Source organism: Dromaius novaehollandiae, chromosome 13 (assembly GCF_036370855.1).
Source record: "Dromaius novaehollandiae isolate bDroNov1 chromosome 13, bDroNov1.hap1, whole genome shotgun sequence".
Taxonomy (NCBI): domain Eukaryota; kingdom Metazoa; phylum Chordata; class Aves; order Casuariiformes; family Dromaiidae; genus Dromaius; species Dromaius novaehollandiae.
This window is the reverse complement of record NC_088110.1, coordinates 8,869,382-8,883,517: the sequence shown is the minus strand read 5'-3', so window position 1 is coordinate 8,883,517 and position 14,136 is coordinate 8,869,382. Positions and strand designations below refer to the sequence as shown.

General features: G+C 41.6%; 1 protein-coding gene across 3 annotated transcripts in view; it reads left to right on the top strand.

Moving 5' to 3' along the window:
- The first annotated feature begins 8,429 nt into the window (after positions 1–8,429).
- ADCY7 (adenylate cyclase 7) overlaps positions 8,430–14,136 on the top strand; it is a 71,338-nt gene continuing 65,631 nt past the window's right edge. The window contains exon 1 of one of the 3 annotated variants that reach the window (XM_064519563.1): positions 8,430–8,580. The gene's annotated coding sequence lies outside the window, so the exon portion shown is untranslated. Of the gene's footprint in view, positions 8,581–8,923; positions 8,946–8,976; positions 9,082–14,136 lie in introns of those variants that run through there. The other 2 variants (XM_026102251.2, XM_026102250.2) reach the window with 2 other exon arrangements.

Genomic DNA, 14,136 nt, shown 5'->3' with positions numbered 1-14,136 from the left:
TAGTTTAAAAAAAAAAAAAAAAAGCCAAGGTGGTAAGAGCAGCACCTGTTCCTAGAAGGAAGGGCTGTGGGGTTGCGGTAACTGGCTGTCCCAGCGTCTCCTCCATGATGATCTATTAAAAACAGAGCAAACATCACAGGCCAATAAAGATTCTGGGAATCTGGAAGCACTAACATAAAAGGGAAGGAACACAATTTTGTCAGCTACAGAAAGTGTTAGTCTGGTAACTTTGTTGTGCATGGATAGTCTGATTTAAAAAGAACTACATCTTCAAATGGTATTACTGTACTTTGAAGAAAATATTATATTACAGTAGTGATTTAAGACGGGTATTTTTGAAGTACAAAACAATAGAAAATTCTTGAAATAATGTTAGTGCTATAGTTTCTCTATTATGTACTTTTTTCTAGTTATCAACACTTGGGCATAAAAGTCTGTCTATGAAAAACAATATTTGGGTTGCGCATACTAATTACTGTATTTGTATCTTTGGAGAGTCTGAGTGTTCCAGTGCTGCTTATTGTGCAATACTAAAAGGGTAGAAATTACAACTTGCTTATTTTTCTGACCTCATTATTAGGAAGCTAACTTTCATTTCTTGTTTCATGTCCTCATATCTCAATTTTTATCCACTCTTTCTACCTTCCATCTCTTCGTCTGGTCTGTATAGGAAATCACAATTGTCCCATATCCTAGCCAACTTAATTTTATGAGATGGTTCCCTGTTAAAGAACAGCAACTTTGATACTATCTTGTTGCAGGCTTGCTAAGTTTCTCTCCTGTTTGAGTCTATCCACATGGAAAAGTTTCATCATAGCAATACTAGCACAACCATCCTGTGGACGTGTTAAAGCATTAAAGACGATCCTTATCCTGAAATTAATCGCTTTCCAGCTAATTCCAGTTTATAATGCATTGCATGGGAATTGTGAAGATGTAGTATGAACACAGTTCCAACATTATTATATCAATATAAATTAAATCCTTAGATCTTTATTGCAAAGGAGCGAAACCTTTCCTGTTTGTAAATTAATCTTCAAGACTGTTTTGGAGCAGGGATATGGTGTAGATTCAGCTTTCTGGTTCTGAGCTCAGTGCACATGACTGATTTTAGATGTCATTTTTCTTACCTGAAGAATTACCACTAAAAGCCTAGTTCTGTTGAAATTAAGAGAAGTTTTCCCACTGATTTCAGTGAGTCCTGTTTCATTCTGTTTTTTCTCTGATTTTCAATCTCTTGATTGCACAGCTTCAAACACTTGTAACTTAATTTCTGAGGGCAAAAGCAAGTGCATATACATCAGCAGAGACATTAAAACTATGCAGACATCTTGATTAAGTTCTAAGTTGCCCATTAACACTGCGTCTTCAATCAAATTTATTTAGAAGGCAACAATCAAATATGCAGGCAAAATGTCCATAACCATGCCAATCAATGAAATAACTGTGCATATAAGGATTTTGTATGAAGCTATAATTAATGTATCACACTAGAACTAGTGCTACCTACTAAAAAAAAATCTACAAGGTAATTCTTTATTTTGTGAGCTATTTTGTTGTTTTGATACTCTTCAGCTATATTTTGTGATAGGGCTGAATTTCTTTCATCACTTTGATGTTCAGACTCATTTGGACATCCAGCAGGACTTCATAGCCTATATCCCCCAAAGCTTCCTGGTTACCCCCGATGGTCCGTATCTGCAAAGCATACTGCAACACAGCTTCGGATCATACGCCAATACCAGAGTGGCAGAACTCCATTCTAAACGTGTGCAGCACAAGCTGATACCAAAGTTTTAAGGCTTACAAGTACCGTTCTCTGACAACACTACTTTGGTGCTCCACTCTGCAACGTCCAGGCCTGCAGTCCCTCTGCCCCTTCAGCCCTCCTCCCCAGATGAGGTACCCTGCATCGCCTTGCCCATCAGTAACAAGGGATGCAAGGTGGTCTCTCCCCTTCCAAGCCATCCCCCGCAGGGAAGCGCTCACCTCTCCCTTCCTCCTACGCAAGCAGCACTACAGCGGCTTCCTGGGTGAAGGGCAGGAAGTGCTGGAGGCCCTCGCTCCAGCTCCTTGTGATCGACAAAGGAGTTCTACTGCCACAGATCCTCCAAGGAGCAGGTCCCAGGGCCCGGAGCAGGTTTGCCTTCACAAGCCAGACTACATCAAATGGCAAGTGGAAAGTTACTGAGAGGAAACAGACTTAAAACTTCCTTGCCCTCATATTTAATAGCCTTGGGCTATCTGGTGATACCACGATGCTTTTTGATATTGGACTATGAACTGTTAAATGATACCATCCATCATTGCTGCAGTATAACTGCAAGACTTCAGCGTAGATGTACCTAAATGGGTAAGAACACTAAAGAATTTTTCATCTTAGTCCCTCTCAGCTTTGGGATAATTAGTAGTAGTATGTTTAGAAATGCCTGTTACTTGGAGGAAAACATAGTTCATTTCTCAGCCCTCTTTTATTTTCATCCGTGCCATGTTCTTGCCCTATGCATTTTTTTTAATCAGTGTTGCCATCAAAATAATCTAATATTCAAGAAGCCAGCAGCTTCCTTAAGCACAATAAATTAATGCAAAAGGATTGACCCTCAGGTAAGACAAATCATTTTTTCTCTTTTGGCTTGAATTTAATAGGCCTCTGTTGATTTAATCAGGTGTGGTCTGTCCACAATTTCTTTTAAAATTATGATTTATAACAGAAGGAAAAAAAATTAAATTCATGTTTCCTAGTGGATTCTCTAGAAACTTTCTGTCTTAATATAGCATTCTGATTTATGTAAAAGCATTTTTTTCCTAATAATATACACAGTCCATTTGTTTCTTACTGATTCTTCTAAAACATTCTGTTTGGTTTCCAGTATGTCCTTCTGACTACTCATGCAAAGATATTGGAAGTGCAAATTGAACACAGCCAGCTAAACAGTTTCATCATTCACTGTGAAATAAAACAGTCTGTTCTTTTTTGTGTTCCTTAAATCAATAACATCTTCCATTTTATTACAAATCCCACCTGCAGAGTTACAGTACCTAAAAAAAAGAACTTTCCCTCTTCTCCTTTCTTTTCTTTTCTTTCCTTGTGTAACTTAGCTAAAAGAAAGAGTAACCTCTCAGTAAGACCATCGAAATACTTCTTAAAAAAGTGACAGGCCACATTTTCTGTATCACTTAACATTGTTGAGAATGATTTGATTTCTAGAAGAAAATGCTGTAATACAAGCAAGTCAACTTTAGCATATGGTAATACTCTGAAACAGGTTTGATCTAGCAACTCTATAAAGAACATAATGAACAGTAGTGACCTTTGGACCAAATCTGTAGCCCTTAGTGCAGTCCACATCAAACCCGTAAGTACATGTAAAAGGCTTAAGCAATTAGCCAGGCACTGTTTTTTGAGGCACAATGCATGTTCTTGCTCTGCCGTTGAGTCTCCCCTGAGAAAGAACATTAAGCACGAACAGCAGAGAAGACAGAGAGATTTTTCTGGTTCTTAATTTGAGAGGTCAAGCAAACATCCTAACCAAAGCTCCAGAGCTGAAGAACATCAGTCAGTGCAACTTCAATTCGCAAGTGCTTCAGTTACTTTGGAAAATGGTATATTAGCACCTCACTCACGTATGTACTTTTTGGGAATGTTAGTACTTTTCCTATTTTTCTTCTATTGTTTCACAGCGGTGGGAGCTTGCATAGGTTTAAAGTTTTCTTTGTTAAAAAAAAAAAAAAAAAAAAACACTTGTAGAAATTACAGCTACAGGAAGTCTCATGGACTTTCATGAAATCTGCATTTCTAGAAAATACAATATTGGTTCCAAGTCAGTCAGACACTTAGAGAACTTTCAAACAAATAGCAGTTATGGCAAGAGACCTGAATAACTCTTCATTTCCCTAAGGATGCATAAATTCATATGGCATTTATTGCTTTATTTAGAGGAAAGCAGCAAATTGTTCCCAAAAGTTCCTTCAATTGATCCAAAAGCCCAGAAATGCGGACTATGTAATGGCAGTGAAACTCTACCTCCTTTTTATCCTGGCTGATGCAATAAGATTTCTGCATTTAATAACAAACTTAATGGTCTTCAGCAATTCATTCTAATACAGTCCTGTAAGAAATGACGATGATATCAATGTAACAGTTTAAAATGATTTCTCATTACTTCCTTCCTAAGCACATAGTGCCTAGCACTTTGGGATTGTTCTATTATTAGGTATCTTTGAACTCATATAAATTTACAGGAAATAGCAAATAATACACTCAAGATATTTATTTGTCATGTTCTTTAAACTGATCAGAGGCCAAAGAGAGGCATGTGGGCACAAGCACAGTAGTAAATACATATTAAATCTCATTAAAAACAAGAAACTGTTCTAATAAATACTATTACTTCTTAGTGAAACATTCAGTAAAGACAACATTTTACTCCCTGCTTTCTGAATCAGATTAATGACGCTAGTAAAGAAAAACAGAAGTTAAGGTCTTCTTGGTCACTCGTTCTGGATATTTGGTGAACTGCAAACACACAGCATGATAAAGCACATTTTCCTAACGTGTTCTCTGCTGTGGTATTGCAGGACTTCAAAGGAATATTAAAAAGGAGTGAATGTATTAAAAATTCTACCTGCTAATACTAGAAGTGCATCTTAAGAATATGTTGTGCTACTTAAGACTGTGTTATGTCTAACCTACAAAATATTCTACTGCACAATGAATTTTCAAAGTATTCCTAAGGATTTAAAGGAATATTTTCTGAAATTGTAGCTATGTTTCTGATTTGCCTTGTTCACATACTTATTGCTCAGCAACCCTCTTCTGAGTCTTAGCTATAATCTTTTTAGAGAGTCTATAAGGAACCACCAAAATAAAATCTGAATGTTGAAACTTTTTGCAAATAAAGTAATTTAAAAGTAACTTACTGGGGCCAAAGTCTCTCATCCCCTTTACTTACTGTGAACAGTGTTAAGCATGCACTATTGCATGCACACTAAAGGCAGATGCAACCCACAATGACTTAATAAAAGGCAAATCTAACCCCCTACAAGTCCATCAAAATTTATGCTTGAAGATCACTATATTTTGCTATTTCAGCTTCTTTTAAAAATAGTGATTTTTTCTCTCTTTCATAACTGTTCATGGCACTGGGTACTATTTACATTTAAACATATTTGAATTGTACGTAACACTTTTGTAATATTCTAAATTGTAACTCAATTTGTAAATTGCAAATTTACAGCAGTGCAAATATACTTGCTATAAACAACATATCTAGAAATAATCTAAACAGAAATTTATAACATTTTATTCTATTGATTTTATGAGCAAATGTATTGCATTTTGTTTTAATTAAAAATGTAAAATTATGTTATAGTTATCCAATTCAATCCTTGGAAAGATTAGATTTGTGTGTTTAATAATCTAATTTGATATGTTCAATATGTGCACTTTTATTATTGTGGAGTTGCTGGACTTATTCCTAAGTGAGTCTTTAAAATAATGTTTGTCTATGAAAAACTCTGTTCATAGAAACCAGTAAAAACCTATACATTGCTATATTCTAATTTGGACAAAATAATTTCAGATGAATCTTTGATTAAGGGCTGCACTTTCACAGTATCAGACATATGTGCTTATCACATACATATACAAAATGTATATCAGATTGACAAGTGTAAAATGATAAGCTACTGGCTAGGTGCTGTCCCTCTCCCTGATGCAGGCCGGAAGCCTGCGCTTCAGGCAGTCCCATGGGACTGGGCAACCCGCAGTGTCCCGTGCTCCCGGGCAGGGGGGCGGGGGTGCCCCCTGCCTTGCAGAAGTCAGCCCTAGCCGTGCTTCGAATGTCTGGCACTGGAGAGAAAAGTTAGAAACAGAACCAGAAAAGGGGAAGTCTATATGTAGCATATGCAGGAGCCATTTAACTGTGTATTAATTTCCATATTTCACATTTCTCCTTTTGTGTGCATTTTGCTAGACATGGGCCGATTATACTTTACAGTTACCACAACACAGCAGTGCACCTACAGCATTTCCTTAGAGAGTGTTTTAGAACTAATGATAGAACTGCTGCCATTAAAAAATTACAGTATCAATTGCGATGAATCATGTGGGGAATTTTAGATCTTACTCTAGGATAGCACAGATATTTGTGGGTATACAGAAACGATGTTAAGCAATCTCTGTGTACTCAGAAGGTCCACAAATTTTGCTGAAGTGGTAAATGGAGTCCATCTGTTTTGAAATGAGGCCATTTATGATCTCAGCAGAACAATGTATTTTCCATTTCCTGCATTTTCTGAATCTTGTTATCTAATCCAAGTTTCAGTTAAGAAAAGGAATTCTTTTAACAGTCTTCTTACTGTGTGATCTTTCTCCTCTCCCCTAAGAAATGGCCTGAATATACTACGCACTGCTTCCATCTGAAGGCTCCAATAATTTTCCAGTGCTTTTCCGAGGCATGATGTCCAAAACAGGAACAGAAAGACCTAGGTAAGATTAAGTAACTTGCTCAAGAACACTCATAAAAATGTTACAGGGCAAGGAACAGAGGAGCAGAGTCCACCCCACTTGCTGCTCAGTTCTGTACCTTAGCTCTACAATCATTTCTTCTCCAGCTCTATCTTCTTTCCAGCTGTACATACTTGTCTCAAATTGCTAAACTGGATTTAAATTCCATTCAAAGGTTGCTAGTCCTAATAGCCAAAACCATCCCAGTTACTGAGCAGTCTCAGAAAATATAAAATGTTCTATGTGCCCACAACATTCAGCCAGGAACCTGGAGGATCAAATGAGGTTGTCCTGCTTGTGGTATATGTGCTAAACTGACTCTCCCTTTGAGAGGAGGAATTCAAGTATGCAGTTCAGGCCTACAGTACAGCTAAAATACCTTAGCAGTATGCTAACAAAAACTGAAGTATTTAGTAACTCAAATTTTGCAAATTGGGCTCATAAACAGAAAAGCAACCTTATTATCGGACTAACGGTACAACTGTGGATCACTGAGGCATGGTTTTAACACACTTCACTGTCTCTTGCAATGTCCTTTACTTTCAGCAGAGGCAATAGATTTTCTACAGCTGTAGGCAAACTGGCATATGCCTACCTCTCATGGACTGAGTGCAATCACCTGTGACTAATATGTTTTAAGATAAATTCAGTCCAAAAATCCATGGAAATCAAAGTCTTTCTGTTGCCTCCAATGAGCTTTGAATTAAATTTGTGTGTGCAGAGCCAGACTTGGTCTGAATTAGTGGCCAGATGTTCAACGCTTGTTTAATTATGGTTGACACACTAAAGAATCATTACCAGCCCAGTGCAATTCAGCCCAAACCATACTGAGAGGATGGTAAAGTAGCAAGTAAATGGAGGACGCAGGAAATAGCAATCACCTTTCGTGTAAAGAATGTTCACGGTTGGTCAATTTAATTTGCCTTTTTAGGTCTCTAAGTTACCTGCAAGCAGTTAGGAGTCTTTTGTGCAACAGAACTGTGATTTTCTTCCTTTAGATACTGCACTGTGAACTGCCTGTCGGATGTTGACCTCGCTGTCATTATTCGTGTTTTGTCAACTCAGGATGACACTACTTCAATGTGCTACATGTAGGGCTATTTCTTAGAGCCACTCACAGCTGGGGAACAAGTAAAAGCTGTTACTAGTAGCATTAGTGAAGACATTGCAAAGCCCAAGTGAATAAACATTGCTGGTCCAGGGCTGGCTCAGTAAAATCTTGGAAGAGATGGGTCGCTCCTGGTTTTCTGAAGTGCAGTGGGCTACCAAAAGTCAGGATTCCCATCTAAAGCCCTCAGTATCTACACAGAAATCATGTGCGCTGGCTGTCTCCTGGTTTCCAAAATACCCTGACTTCAAAGCACTTTTGAAAGGCCCCGTAGCATAGATTTACAACTTTCATTGCTAGCAAGGCAGACAGTATGGCTAATTCTGTTTAAGATACAAAGAGTCCCTGTAGACAGGAGGATTTAAAATGAAAAGAAATGCAAAGATGAGACTATCTCTACGCCTCTCCTAAAATGGGGAGGGTGGCACCTTGGCCTCCCCCCCCGCCCCGAGAGGACGCGCACCTTGCCACGGCCGGGACCGTCCCCGCGGGAGCCCCCCGGTAAGATGGGGCGGGCGGCGGGCCGGCCCCGAGGGAGCTGGACGCGCCGGGTAACGGCCGCTCAGGGGGGAGGGGGGGCGGCGACCGTTGGCCCCGCGGGGCGGGAGCGGCCGCGCACCTGCCGCCCCCAGCCCGGCCCGGCCGCTCCCGGCTCCCGGCCCCCGGCGGAAGGAGGCGGCGCGGCGCCCGGCGGCGGGTGGCCGCGGGACCGGTGCGCCCCGCGGGCGCGGGCGCCGCTAGGGGGCGGGCGGGGCGCGGGAGGCCCGGCCGGGCCCGGCGAGGCGCGGCGGCGACCCGCCCTCCCCCCGCCCTCTCTCCCTCCCTGCGCGGCGCGGCGGGGAGGGCAGGGGAGGGGAGGGGAGGCTCCGCGGCCCCGCAGACACCTCGGGCGGCGCGGCGGGAGGCGGCGGCGCGGCCGAGCCCTGACCCGCTGCCCCGGCCGGCTCCTCTTCCGGCACCGCAGGTGAGAGCCGGGGCCGCCCGCCCGCGGCGGGGGGCAGCCGGGGCGGCGGGGGCGGGGGCGGCGGCGGCGGCAGCATGTGCGCGCCCTGCCCCCGACGGCGGCCGCTTTCGGCACCTCTGAGCGTCGCGGGCTGCCGAAGTGGCGCTGACAACTCGGCGCTTCCCGCGGTGGCAGCGATAACGCGCGGGCGGCCGCTCGCTCGCTCCAGCCTGTCCGCGGGTTTGCCCGCCTGGAGCGGGGGGACGTGGTGAGCCCCGCGGCCTCGAGAGTTATGCCTGTTTTCTGCACACCTGGTGAATGGGGAAGTTATTCGCTGGATTGGACTTTTGCGTAGCAATACGGCGTGAAGCCAAAGCTGACTGCCGGTAGTGGAGTGCTTTGGGTCTTCTTTTCCTTCTAACGTAATGGGGCTTTAAAGTACTGAAAAAGATATTTAAATATCCAAAGAACAGCTTGAAATATGTGAAGACTGGTTCATGTTTTCCTTAAAACTTCAGAAAGGTGAGTAAGTCAGCGCTAGCGCAGGTAGGAAGTGCAATGGCATCTGTGCGGCGAGTGAGCCTCCGTGTTAACAGAGGGGTTACAGCACTTCAGTACAGGTAATACAGCGTCCGATCACCATCATTAGGAGCTTGTGCGTGTTGGAGGCGGGTGAGGCAGGTCCTGCGGCGGGGGCACGTTGTCCTGTCGCCATCGCCGCGCCCCAGCGCCGCTCCGAGGGCCGCTGAGGCGGGGGCTGCGCCTGCAGCCCGCGAGGAGGTGGTCGGCAGCGGGGCCGAAGACCGGCGGAGGCGCCCGGCAGCGGCTTTGGGCAGCTGGGGTAGATAGGCAGCGCAGTGTCTGAATCTGGTTCAGCAGAAGCCTGCTTTCTCTGGTCACGTGCACTGCTACTTTGTTATTTGTGTTACTGTGGTGTCTAACAGGCTGCGCGGGTGCTGCGTGAATATCAGGGCGGGAGGAGGAGTCCGTGGGAATGCGCCTAAGGACCGCGTCCTCAGCTCTGAGGAGGCTGTGAGCTGCCGTAGGAAGCAGCGCGCTGCGCTGGGCACGGGAACACTGACGTTCCTCAGGGTGAGCAGTAAGATGCATCTCCACCTGTCTTAGTGACCTTACTGCTTTGGGCCGCGATTCACCACGCTGGGGTCTTTAAAAAATGTGAATGTGAACTTGGCTACTTGCTCTCTAAAGAGAAGAAGTTCCAAACAGAAATTCTAACAAGTATATATTTTAAGGAGAAATAAGAACAATGTAGTTTTTTTTTGTCTTTAAAACAAGGAGGATTCCAGGAAGGGAAGTTTCTAGGAGGACTGATTATGATTAGGTCAGAAATAAATAGATGATGATGATTATTTTAAGATATCCCAATCATTCAAATGTTGAAGTCCTGATCTGGGAATTTTAAAGTGATCTTTCCATTCCCTGTAGGTGGAAGAACAGTGTGTTGCAGGTGTGCGTTAAGACCCCTGATAAAGTGTCCTTATGGTATGTTTGTGTGTCTAGTGAACCAAGTCTTTTTAAAGTATTTGCATTGCAGTATTTGCCAAAGTCACCTCGCAATGACAGTTTTCCACTATCCAGGAATTTAGAATGAAAAATGAGAGGTGTGTGGAATACCACACAGAAAACAGTAGGCCAATACTGATTTCTAATGGCCGTTATATAGCATGTTATTTATACTTCTAGAAGCTATTACTAACAGCAATTAGGATCACTGGGGATTCTGGTAAAGCAGCCATCAAACTTCTTACATTTTTTCTTAATGAAGCTAATGTCAACACCATTAGGAATAAACAAGGAAGATGCTTCATTCCCTAATGTATGTGGGTGGATATTTATGTTCTCATGGTTTATGCTAAGTGAAAGAGCAGGTGCTGGTTAGAGCTAATTAGTTTAGGTGTTAGCCTAGAGATGGTTGATCATTGTCTTCTGTTAATGGGAGTGTTTGTGTAATTGCCAGTTGCACTTAGTTTAGAAAGAAGGGGGGGAGCAGAAGGAAGGACACTATCCCATGTGGAATTACAAAAAAATTCTCTAAATTGAATAGTTACAGATGTATTTCTTAGGATATATCTTGGACTTGGGTTTATTATTAGAGAATTTATCAAAACTGTTTTTGTTTCAGCTACCTTTTATCTTTCTAGACAAGCATCCAGTTTATCTGATGACTGGGAATGATTTGTTTGTTTGGGTTTGTGATTGATAAGCTCAGCAGTCAAACTGCACTAAGCATCTGCAGGGCTTTTATATCGAAAGTGTCTTTGGGGACTTCTATATAGAAATATTTTTTGTGTGAATCAAAGATTGCTTTATTGATCACAAGAAAGCAGCCTGGAAAGGGAGGTGTGCGTGAGCAGACGATAAGTGGAATAGGTGTTGGTCTCCGGGCCAGGAGGACTTGTCTGCCTCAGTGCTTGCTGTGCCCTGCCGAGGTGCCGCAGGGGTGTCATGGTCAGTACCTGCTGTGCTCCCCCTTCAGTCGCACCGAGCGAGCGAGGGCTGACTGTTATCTAGGCAGTAGTACCTAGAGCTGCTCTTTTCCTTGATGTAGAGCAAGTGTTGCCAGCTCTAAGTTTTACTCTTCACACTGCGACATGAACCTAAGGAAAAGGGTATAAATATAGATGTTGTGTCTGGAAGTTGGAATTTTGGTTATGAAGTCAGATTCAGCAAAATCCGTCTTCTGAGTATGCTCCTTGCTCGTTTCTGCTGTCACTTTGGGCTGGAGTCAGTGCTCTTGTATGAGAAGCATCTGTTTTCGTAAACAGTTCCACTGACTTAGGCGTGCTGTTAAAATGGAGTCACAGCCTTTATTTAAAACAGAAAGGTTCTTCAGATGGAGACTGGGTCCTGGCTGACTTGGAAGATCATTCTTTTCTTCTCTAATTGGAGCCCAATCAATATCCAAATTCTTAAATACAGTACCTGGAAAGTGCCATTAAAGAGCTAATTAGTTCAGAGACTATGTGGTGACAGTAAATACTACATAAATAAAGAGATAATCTATAAAGTTATTATCTGCAAAGTTTCAAGATTACTTTCTAAGCTAACAGGATATTGCACTGGAATTGTTTGTAACCACTGTGCAGTTAGATAATCTTGTATTTAAAATAAGGAAGTGCAACTTCTTCCTTGGATTATTATGGTACACTTAATGAATACTGTCTTGTGTTTGCTGAAGAACATATTTTATATTTTACATTTTAAGAACGGAAAATATTTATTGATCTGAGGTTTTGTCATACGCATACTTAAAGAGCTGTTTTCATCTGACAAAGTGCTGAAGTCCTTAAAAAGTTTAGAGTTTTATAATATATTTTGGATTTGATCCTAGAGAGACATGCAAATCGCTTCAAATAACTATTGCTGTTGCTTGCCTTTCACTTCTCCTACCATCCTGCCTTCCTGAGTCACCTCAAGATGGATCTGTGCAATCTCATGCTCTGTCTTGCGGTGTGTCAGCGTCTGCTGGAGCGGCTGCGCAGTAGGGAAGCCAACAAATGCAGGCAGAGGAGCGAGCCACAAATCTCACCTTACAGTTCACATGTGTTTTTCTTTGCTTAGTAAGCATAACATACAATAGTGTAAATATTTCTGCAGTATTACTTCCTGTGCATCATATGTAGGCTGCTACTGTAGGTGAGTACCCTCTCTTCAGCGTTAGTAAAAATTAAGATATAAACAGTGAGATAATTTCCTCTAGGTTTTGCAAGATACATGGCAAAATTGAAGTAGAATCTGGGACTGCAGGTTCTTTTCTGAGCGTGGCCTAACTGTATCTCAGTAGCTTGGAGTGATGGCAGATGAGTTTATGTTAAAACGTATTCTTCAAACAGAAACCTTATTTGTTTTATATAGCCTGATTTCACTAACATTTCTATAAAAATCAAACCAACGTTCTCCTTTGTGGCAGTCAGGCTGCCGCCTTGCTGTTTATAGCACAGGCCATACAGCTCAGCAGCTGTAGGTCTCTCGGTGATGGTTAAGACAAAACAAAGTCAAAGCTGGCTCTAATGGGACACACTGTAGCCCGTACCACTTTTCCTAAGAGTTTCTTTTCTCGCTAATGGCTAAAATGTACTTCTCTTTACTAGGGTGTATTAACAGCTGTTCTGCAAGCCTCATTTCAATATTAAAAGTAGCTTCTAGTCTTTAATTAGAAAGAAGGAACAAATAGGGTGTGTTTAACTTCTGTTTCTTGACATAAAGCTAAATGAATAAACAACACGTTCTATTTAAATACAGCAATAACAAAGACTACCAAAGCTGTAATTAGTGGTAAAATTGGGAAAGGTGTTAAGTTTGTTTCTCTGAATGTGTTTCTGGCAATTCGTTACCAAAGTGTCTGAATGCTTTACGTGTGTCTATATATGCTATACTGCAGGCTCTGCCAGGAGGCTCTGCAACCTACTTGAGCAAGAATAATGAATGTGAAAATGATCTTATTCAGTCGCGTATGTCCTGTATTGTAGTTTGCTTAAGAGTAATACAGAGCTTTGTATCAGCTTACGTTATGTATGATGTATAAACAAGCGTTATTTGACGTGTGAATGGTCATTCAGTCAGCGATAAAAGGCATGTATCTCTCTGAGATTCTCAGCGAGTATAGTAATAAATTCCTCTTTAGACCGCTGCCTCGTAGATGGCTGGTTATAAAGCCAAGAGCCTACTGTAGTAATAGAATCAATTTAAAAAGTGTTTTAAAAGGACTTTGATTAAGTTGTAAGGTCTTAAGAGTGCGTGTTTTACTTCAGGGAAAGAGTCCATATCATAAATGTTTTATAGGTAGATAAATGTAGAAGTAGTCTGCATGTGACTGTTTTTATAACTTTGTTCCTAATTTATTACTCTTCTCTGTATAAAGTTTTGTTATGTCAAATAACAATATTTGAATGAATTGGATAGAATGTTTCAATATGATGATCTTCATTGGCAATATAAACTAGGCGTTGGTCGTTACTTAATGTCCAGTCTGTGACGTTAGTTTTGTGCTCTCTTTATATATATATGAATATATTTATGCTGGGAGCTTATTATAAAGAACCAGTTGATCAAACTACCTAGCAATGATTAATTTTTACTCAAATAAACAGTTTTCCATCGACATAACCAAAATGGTGAGGAAACAAGCATGCCTGCAGAATGATGAAGATACGTGAAAGGGCTAGGTAATGAATGCAGCCAGGAGGTAGCCATCCAAGTTAGATTCAGAGCAGACTAAGGTTGCTGAGGTTTATTCAGTCGGCTGAAATTAATGGAAACAGGCAATAAAATTCTGATCATTTTAAATGCCAGATATTCTTAGCACCAGGCTCTTGTCAACCTGAGTCCATCTGCTATGATATTCGAGGCAGGACTTGCTTGCTGAAATAAGCTTGAATTTAGGCAGGTTGCAGAAAAAACATTGGGGCAAGTTGAGAGAGAATCAACTTCGTGCTGGGGCTTTTGTGCACATTTACATCTTTTTCTCTGCTACTGCTATTGAATGTATGTTGGACTAAATTAAAAATAAAAAGCAAGTTCTAATAGCAAATAGAGTTCCAGTTTCAATTTCCTCAT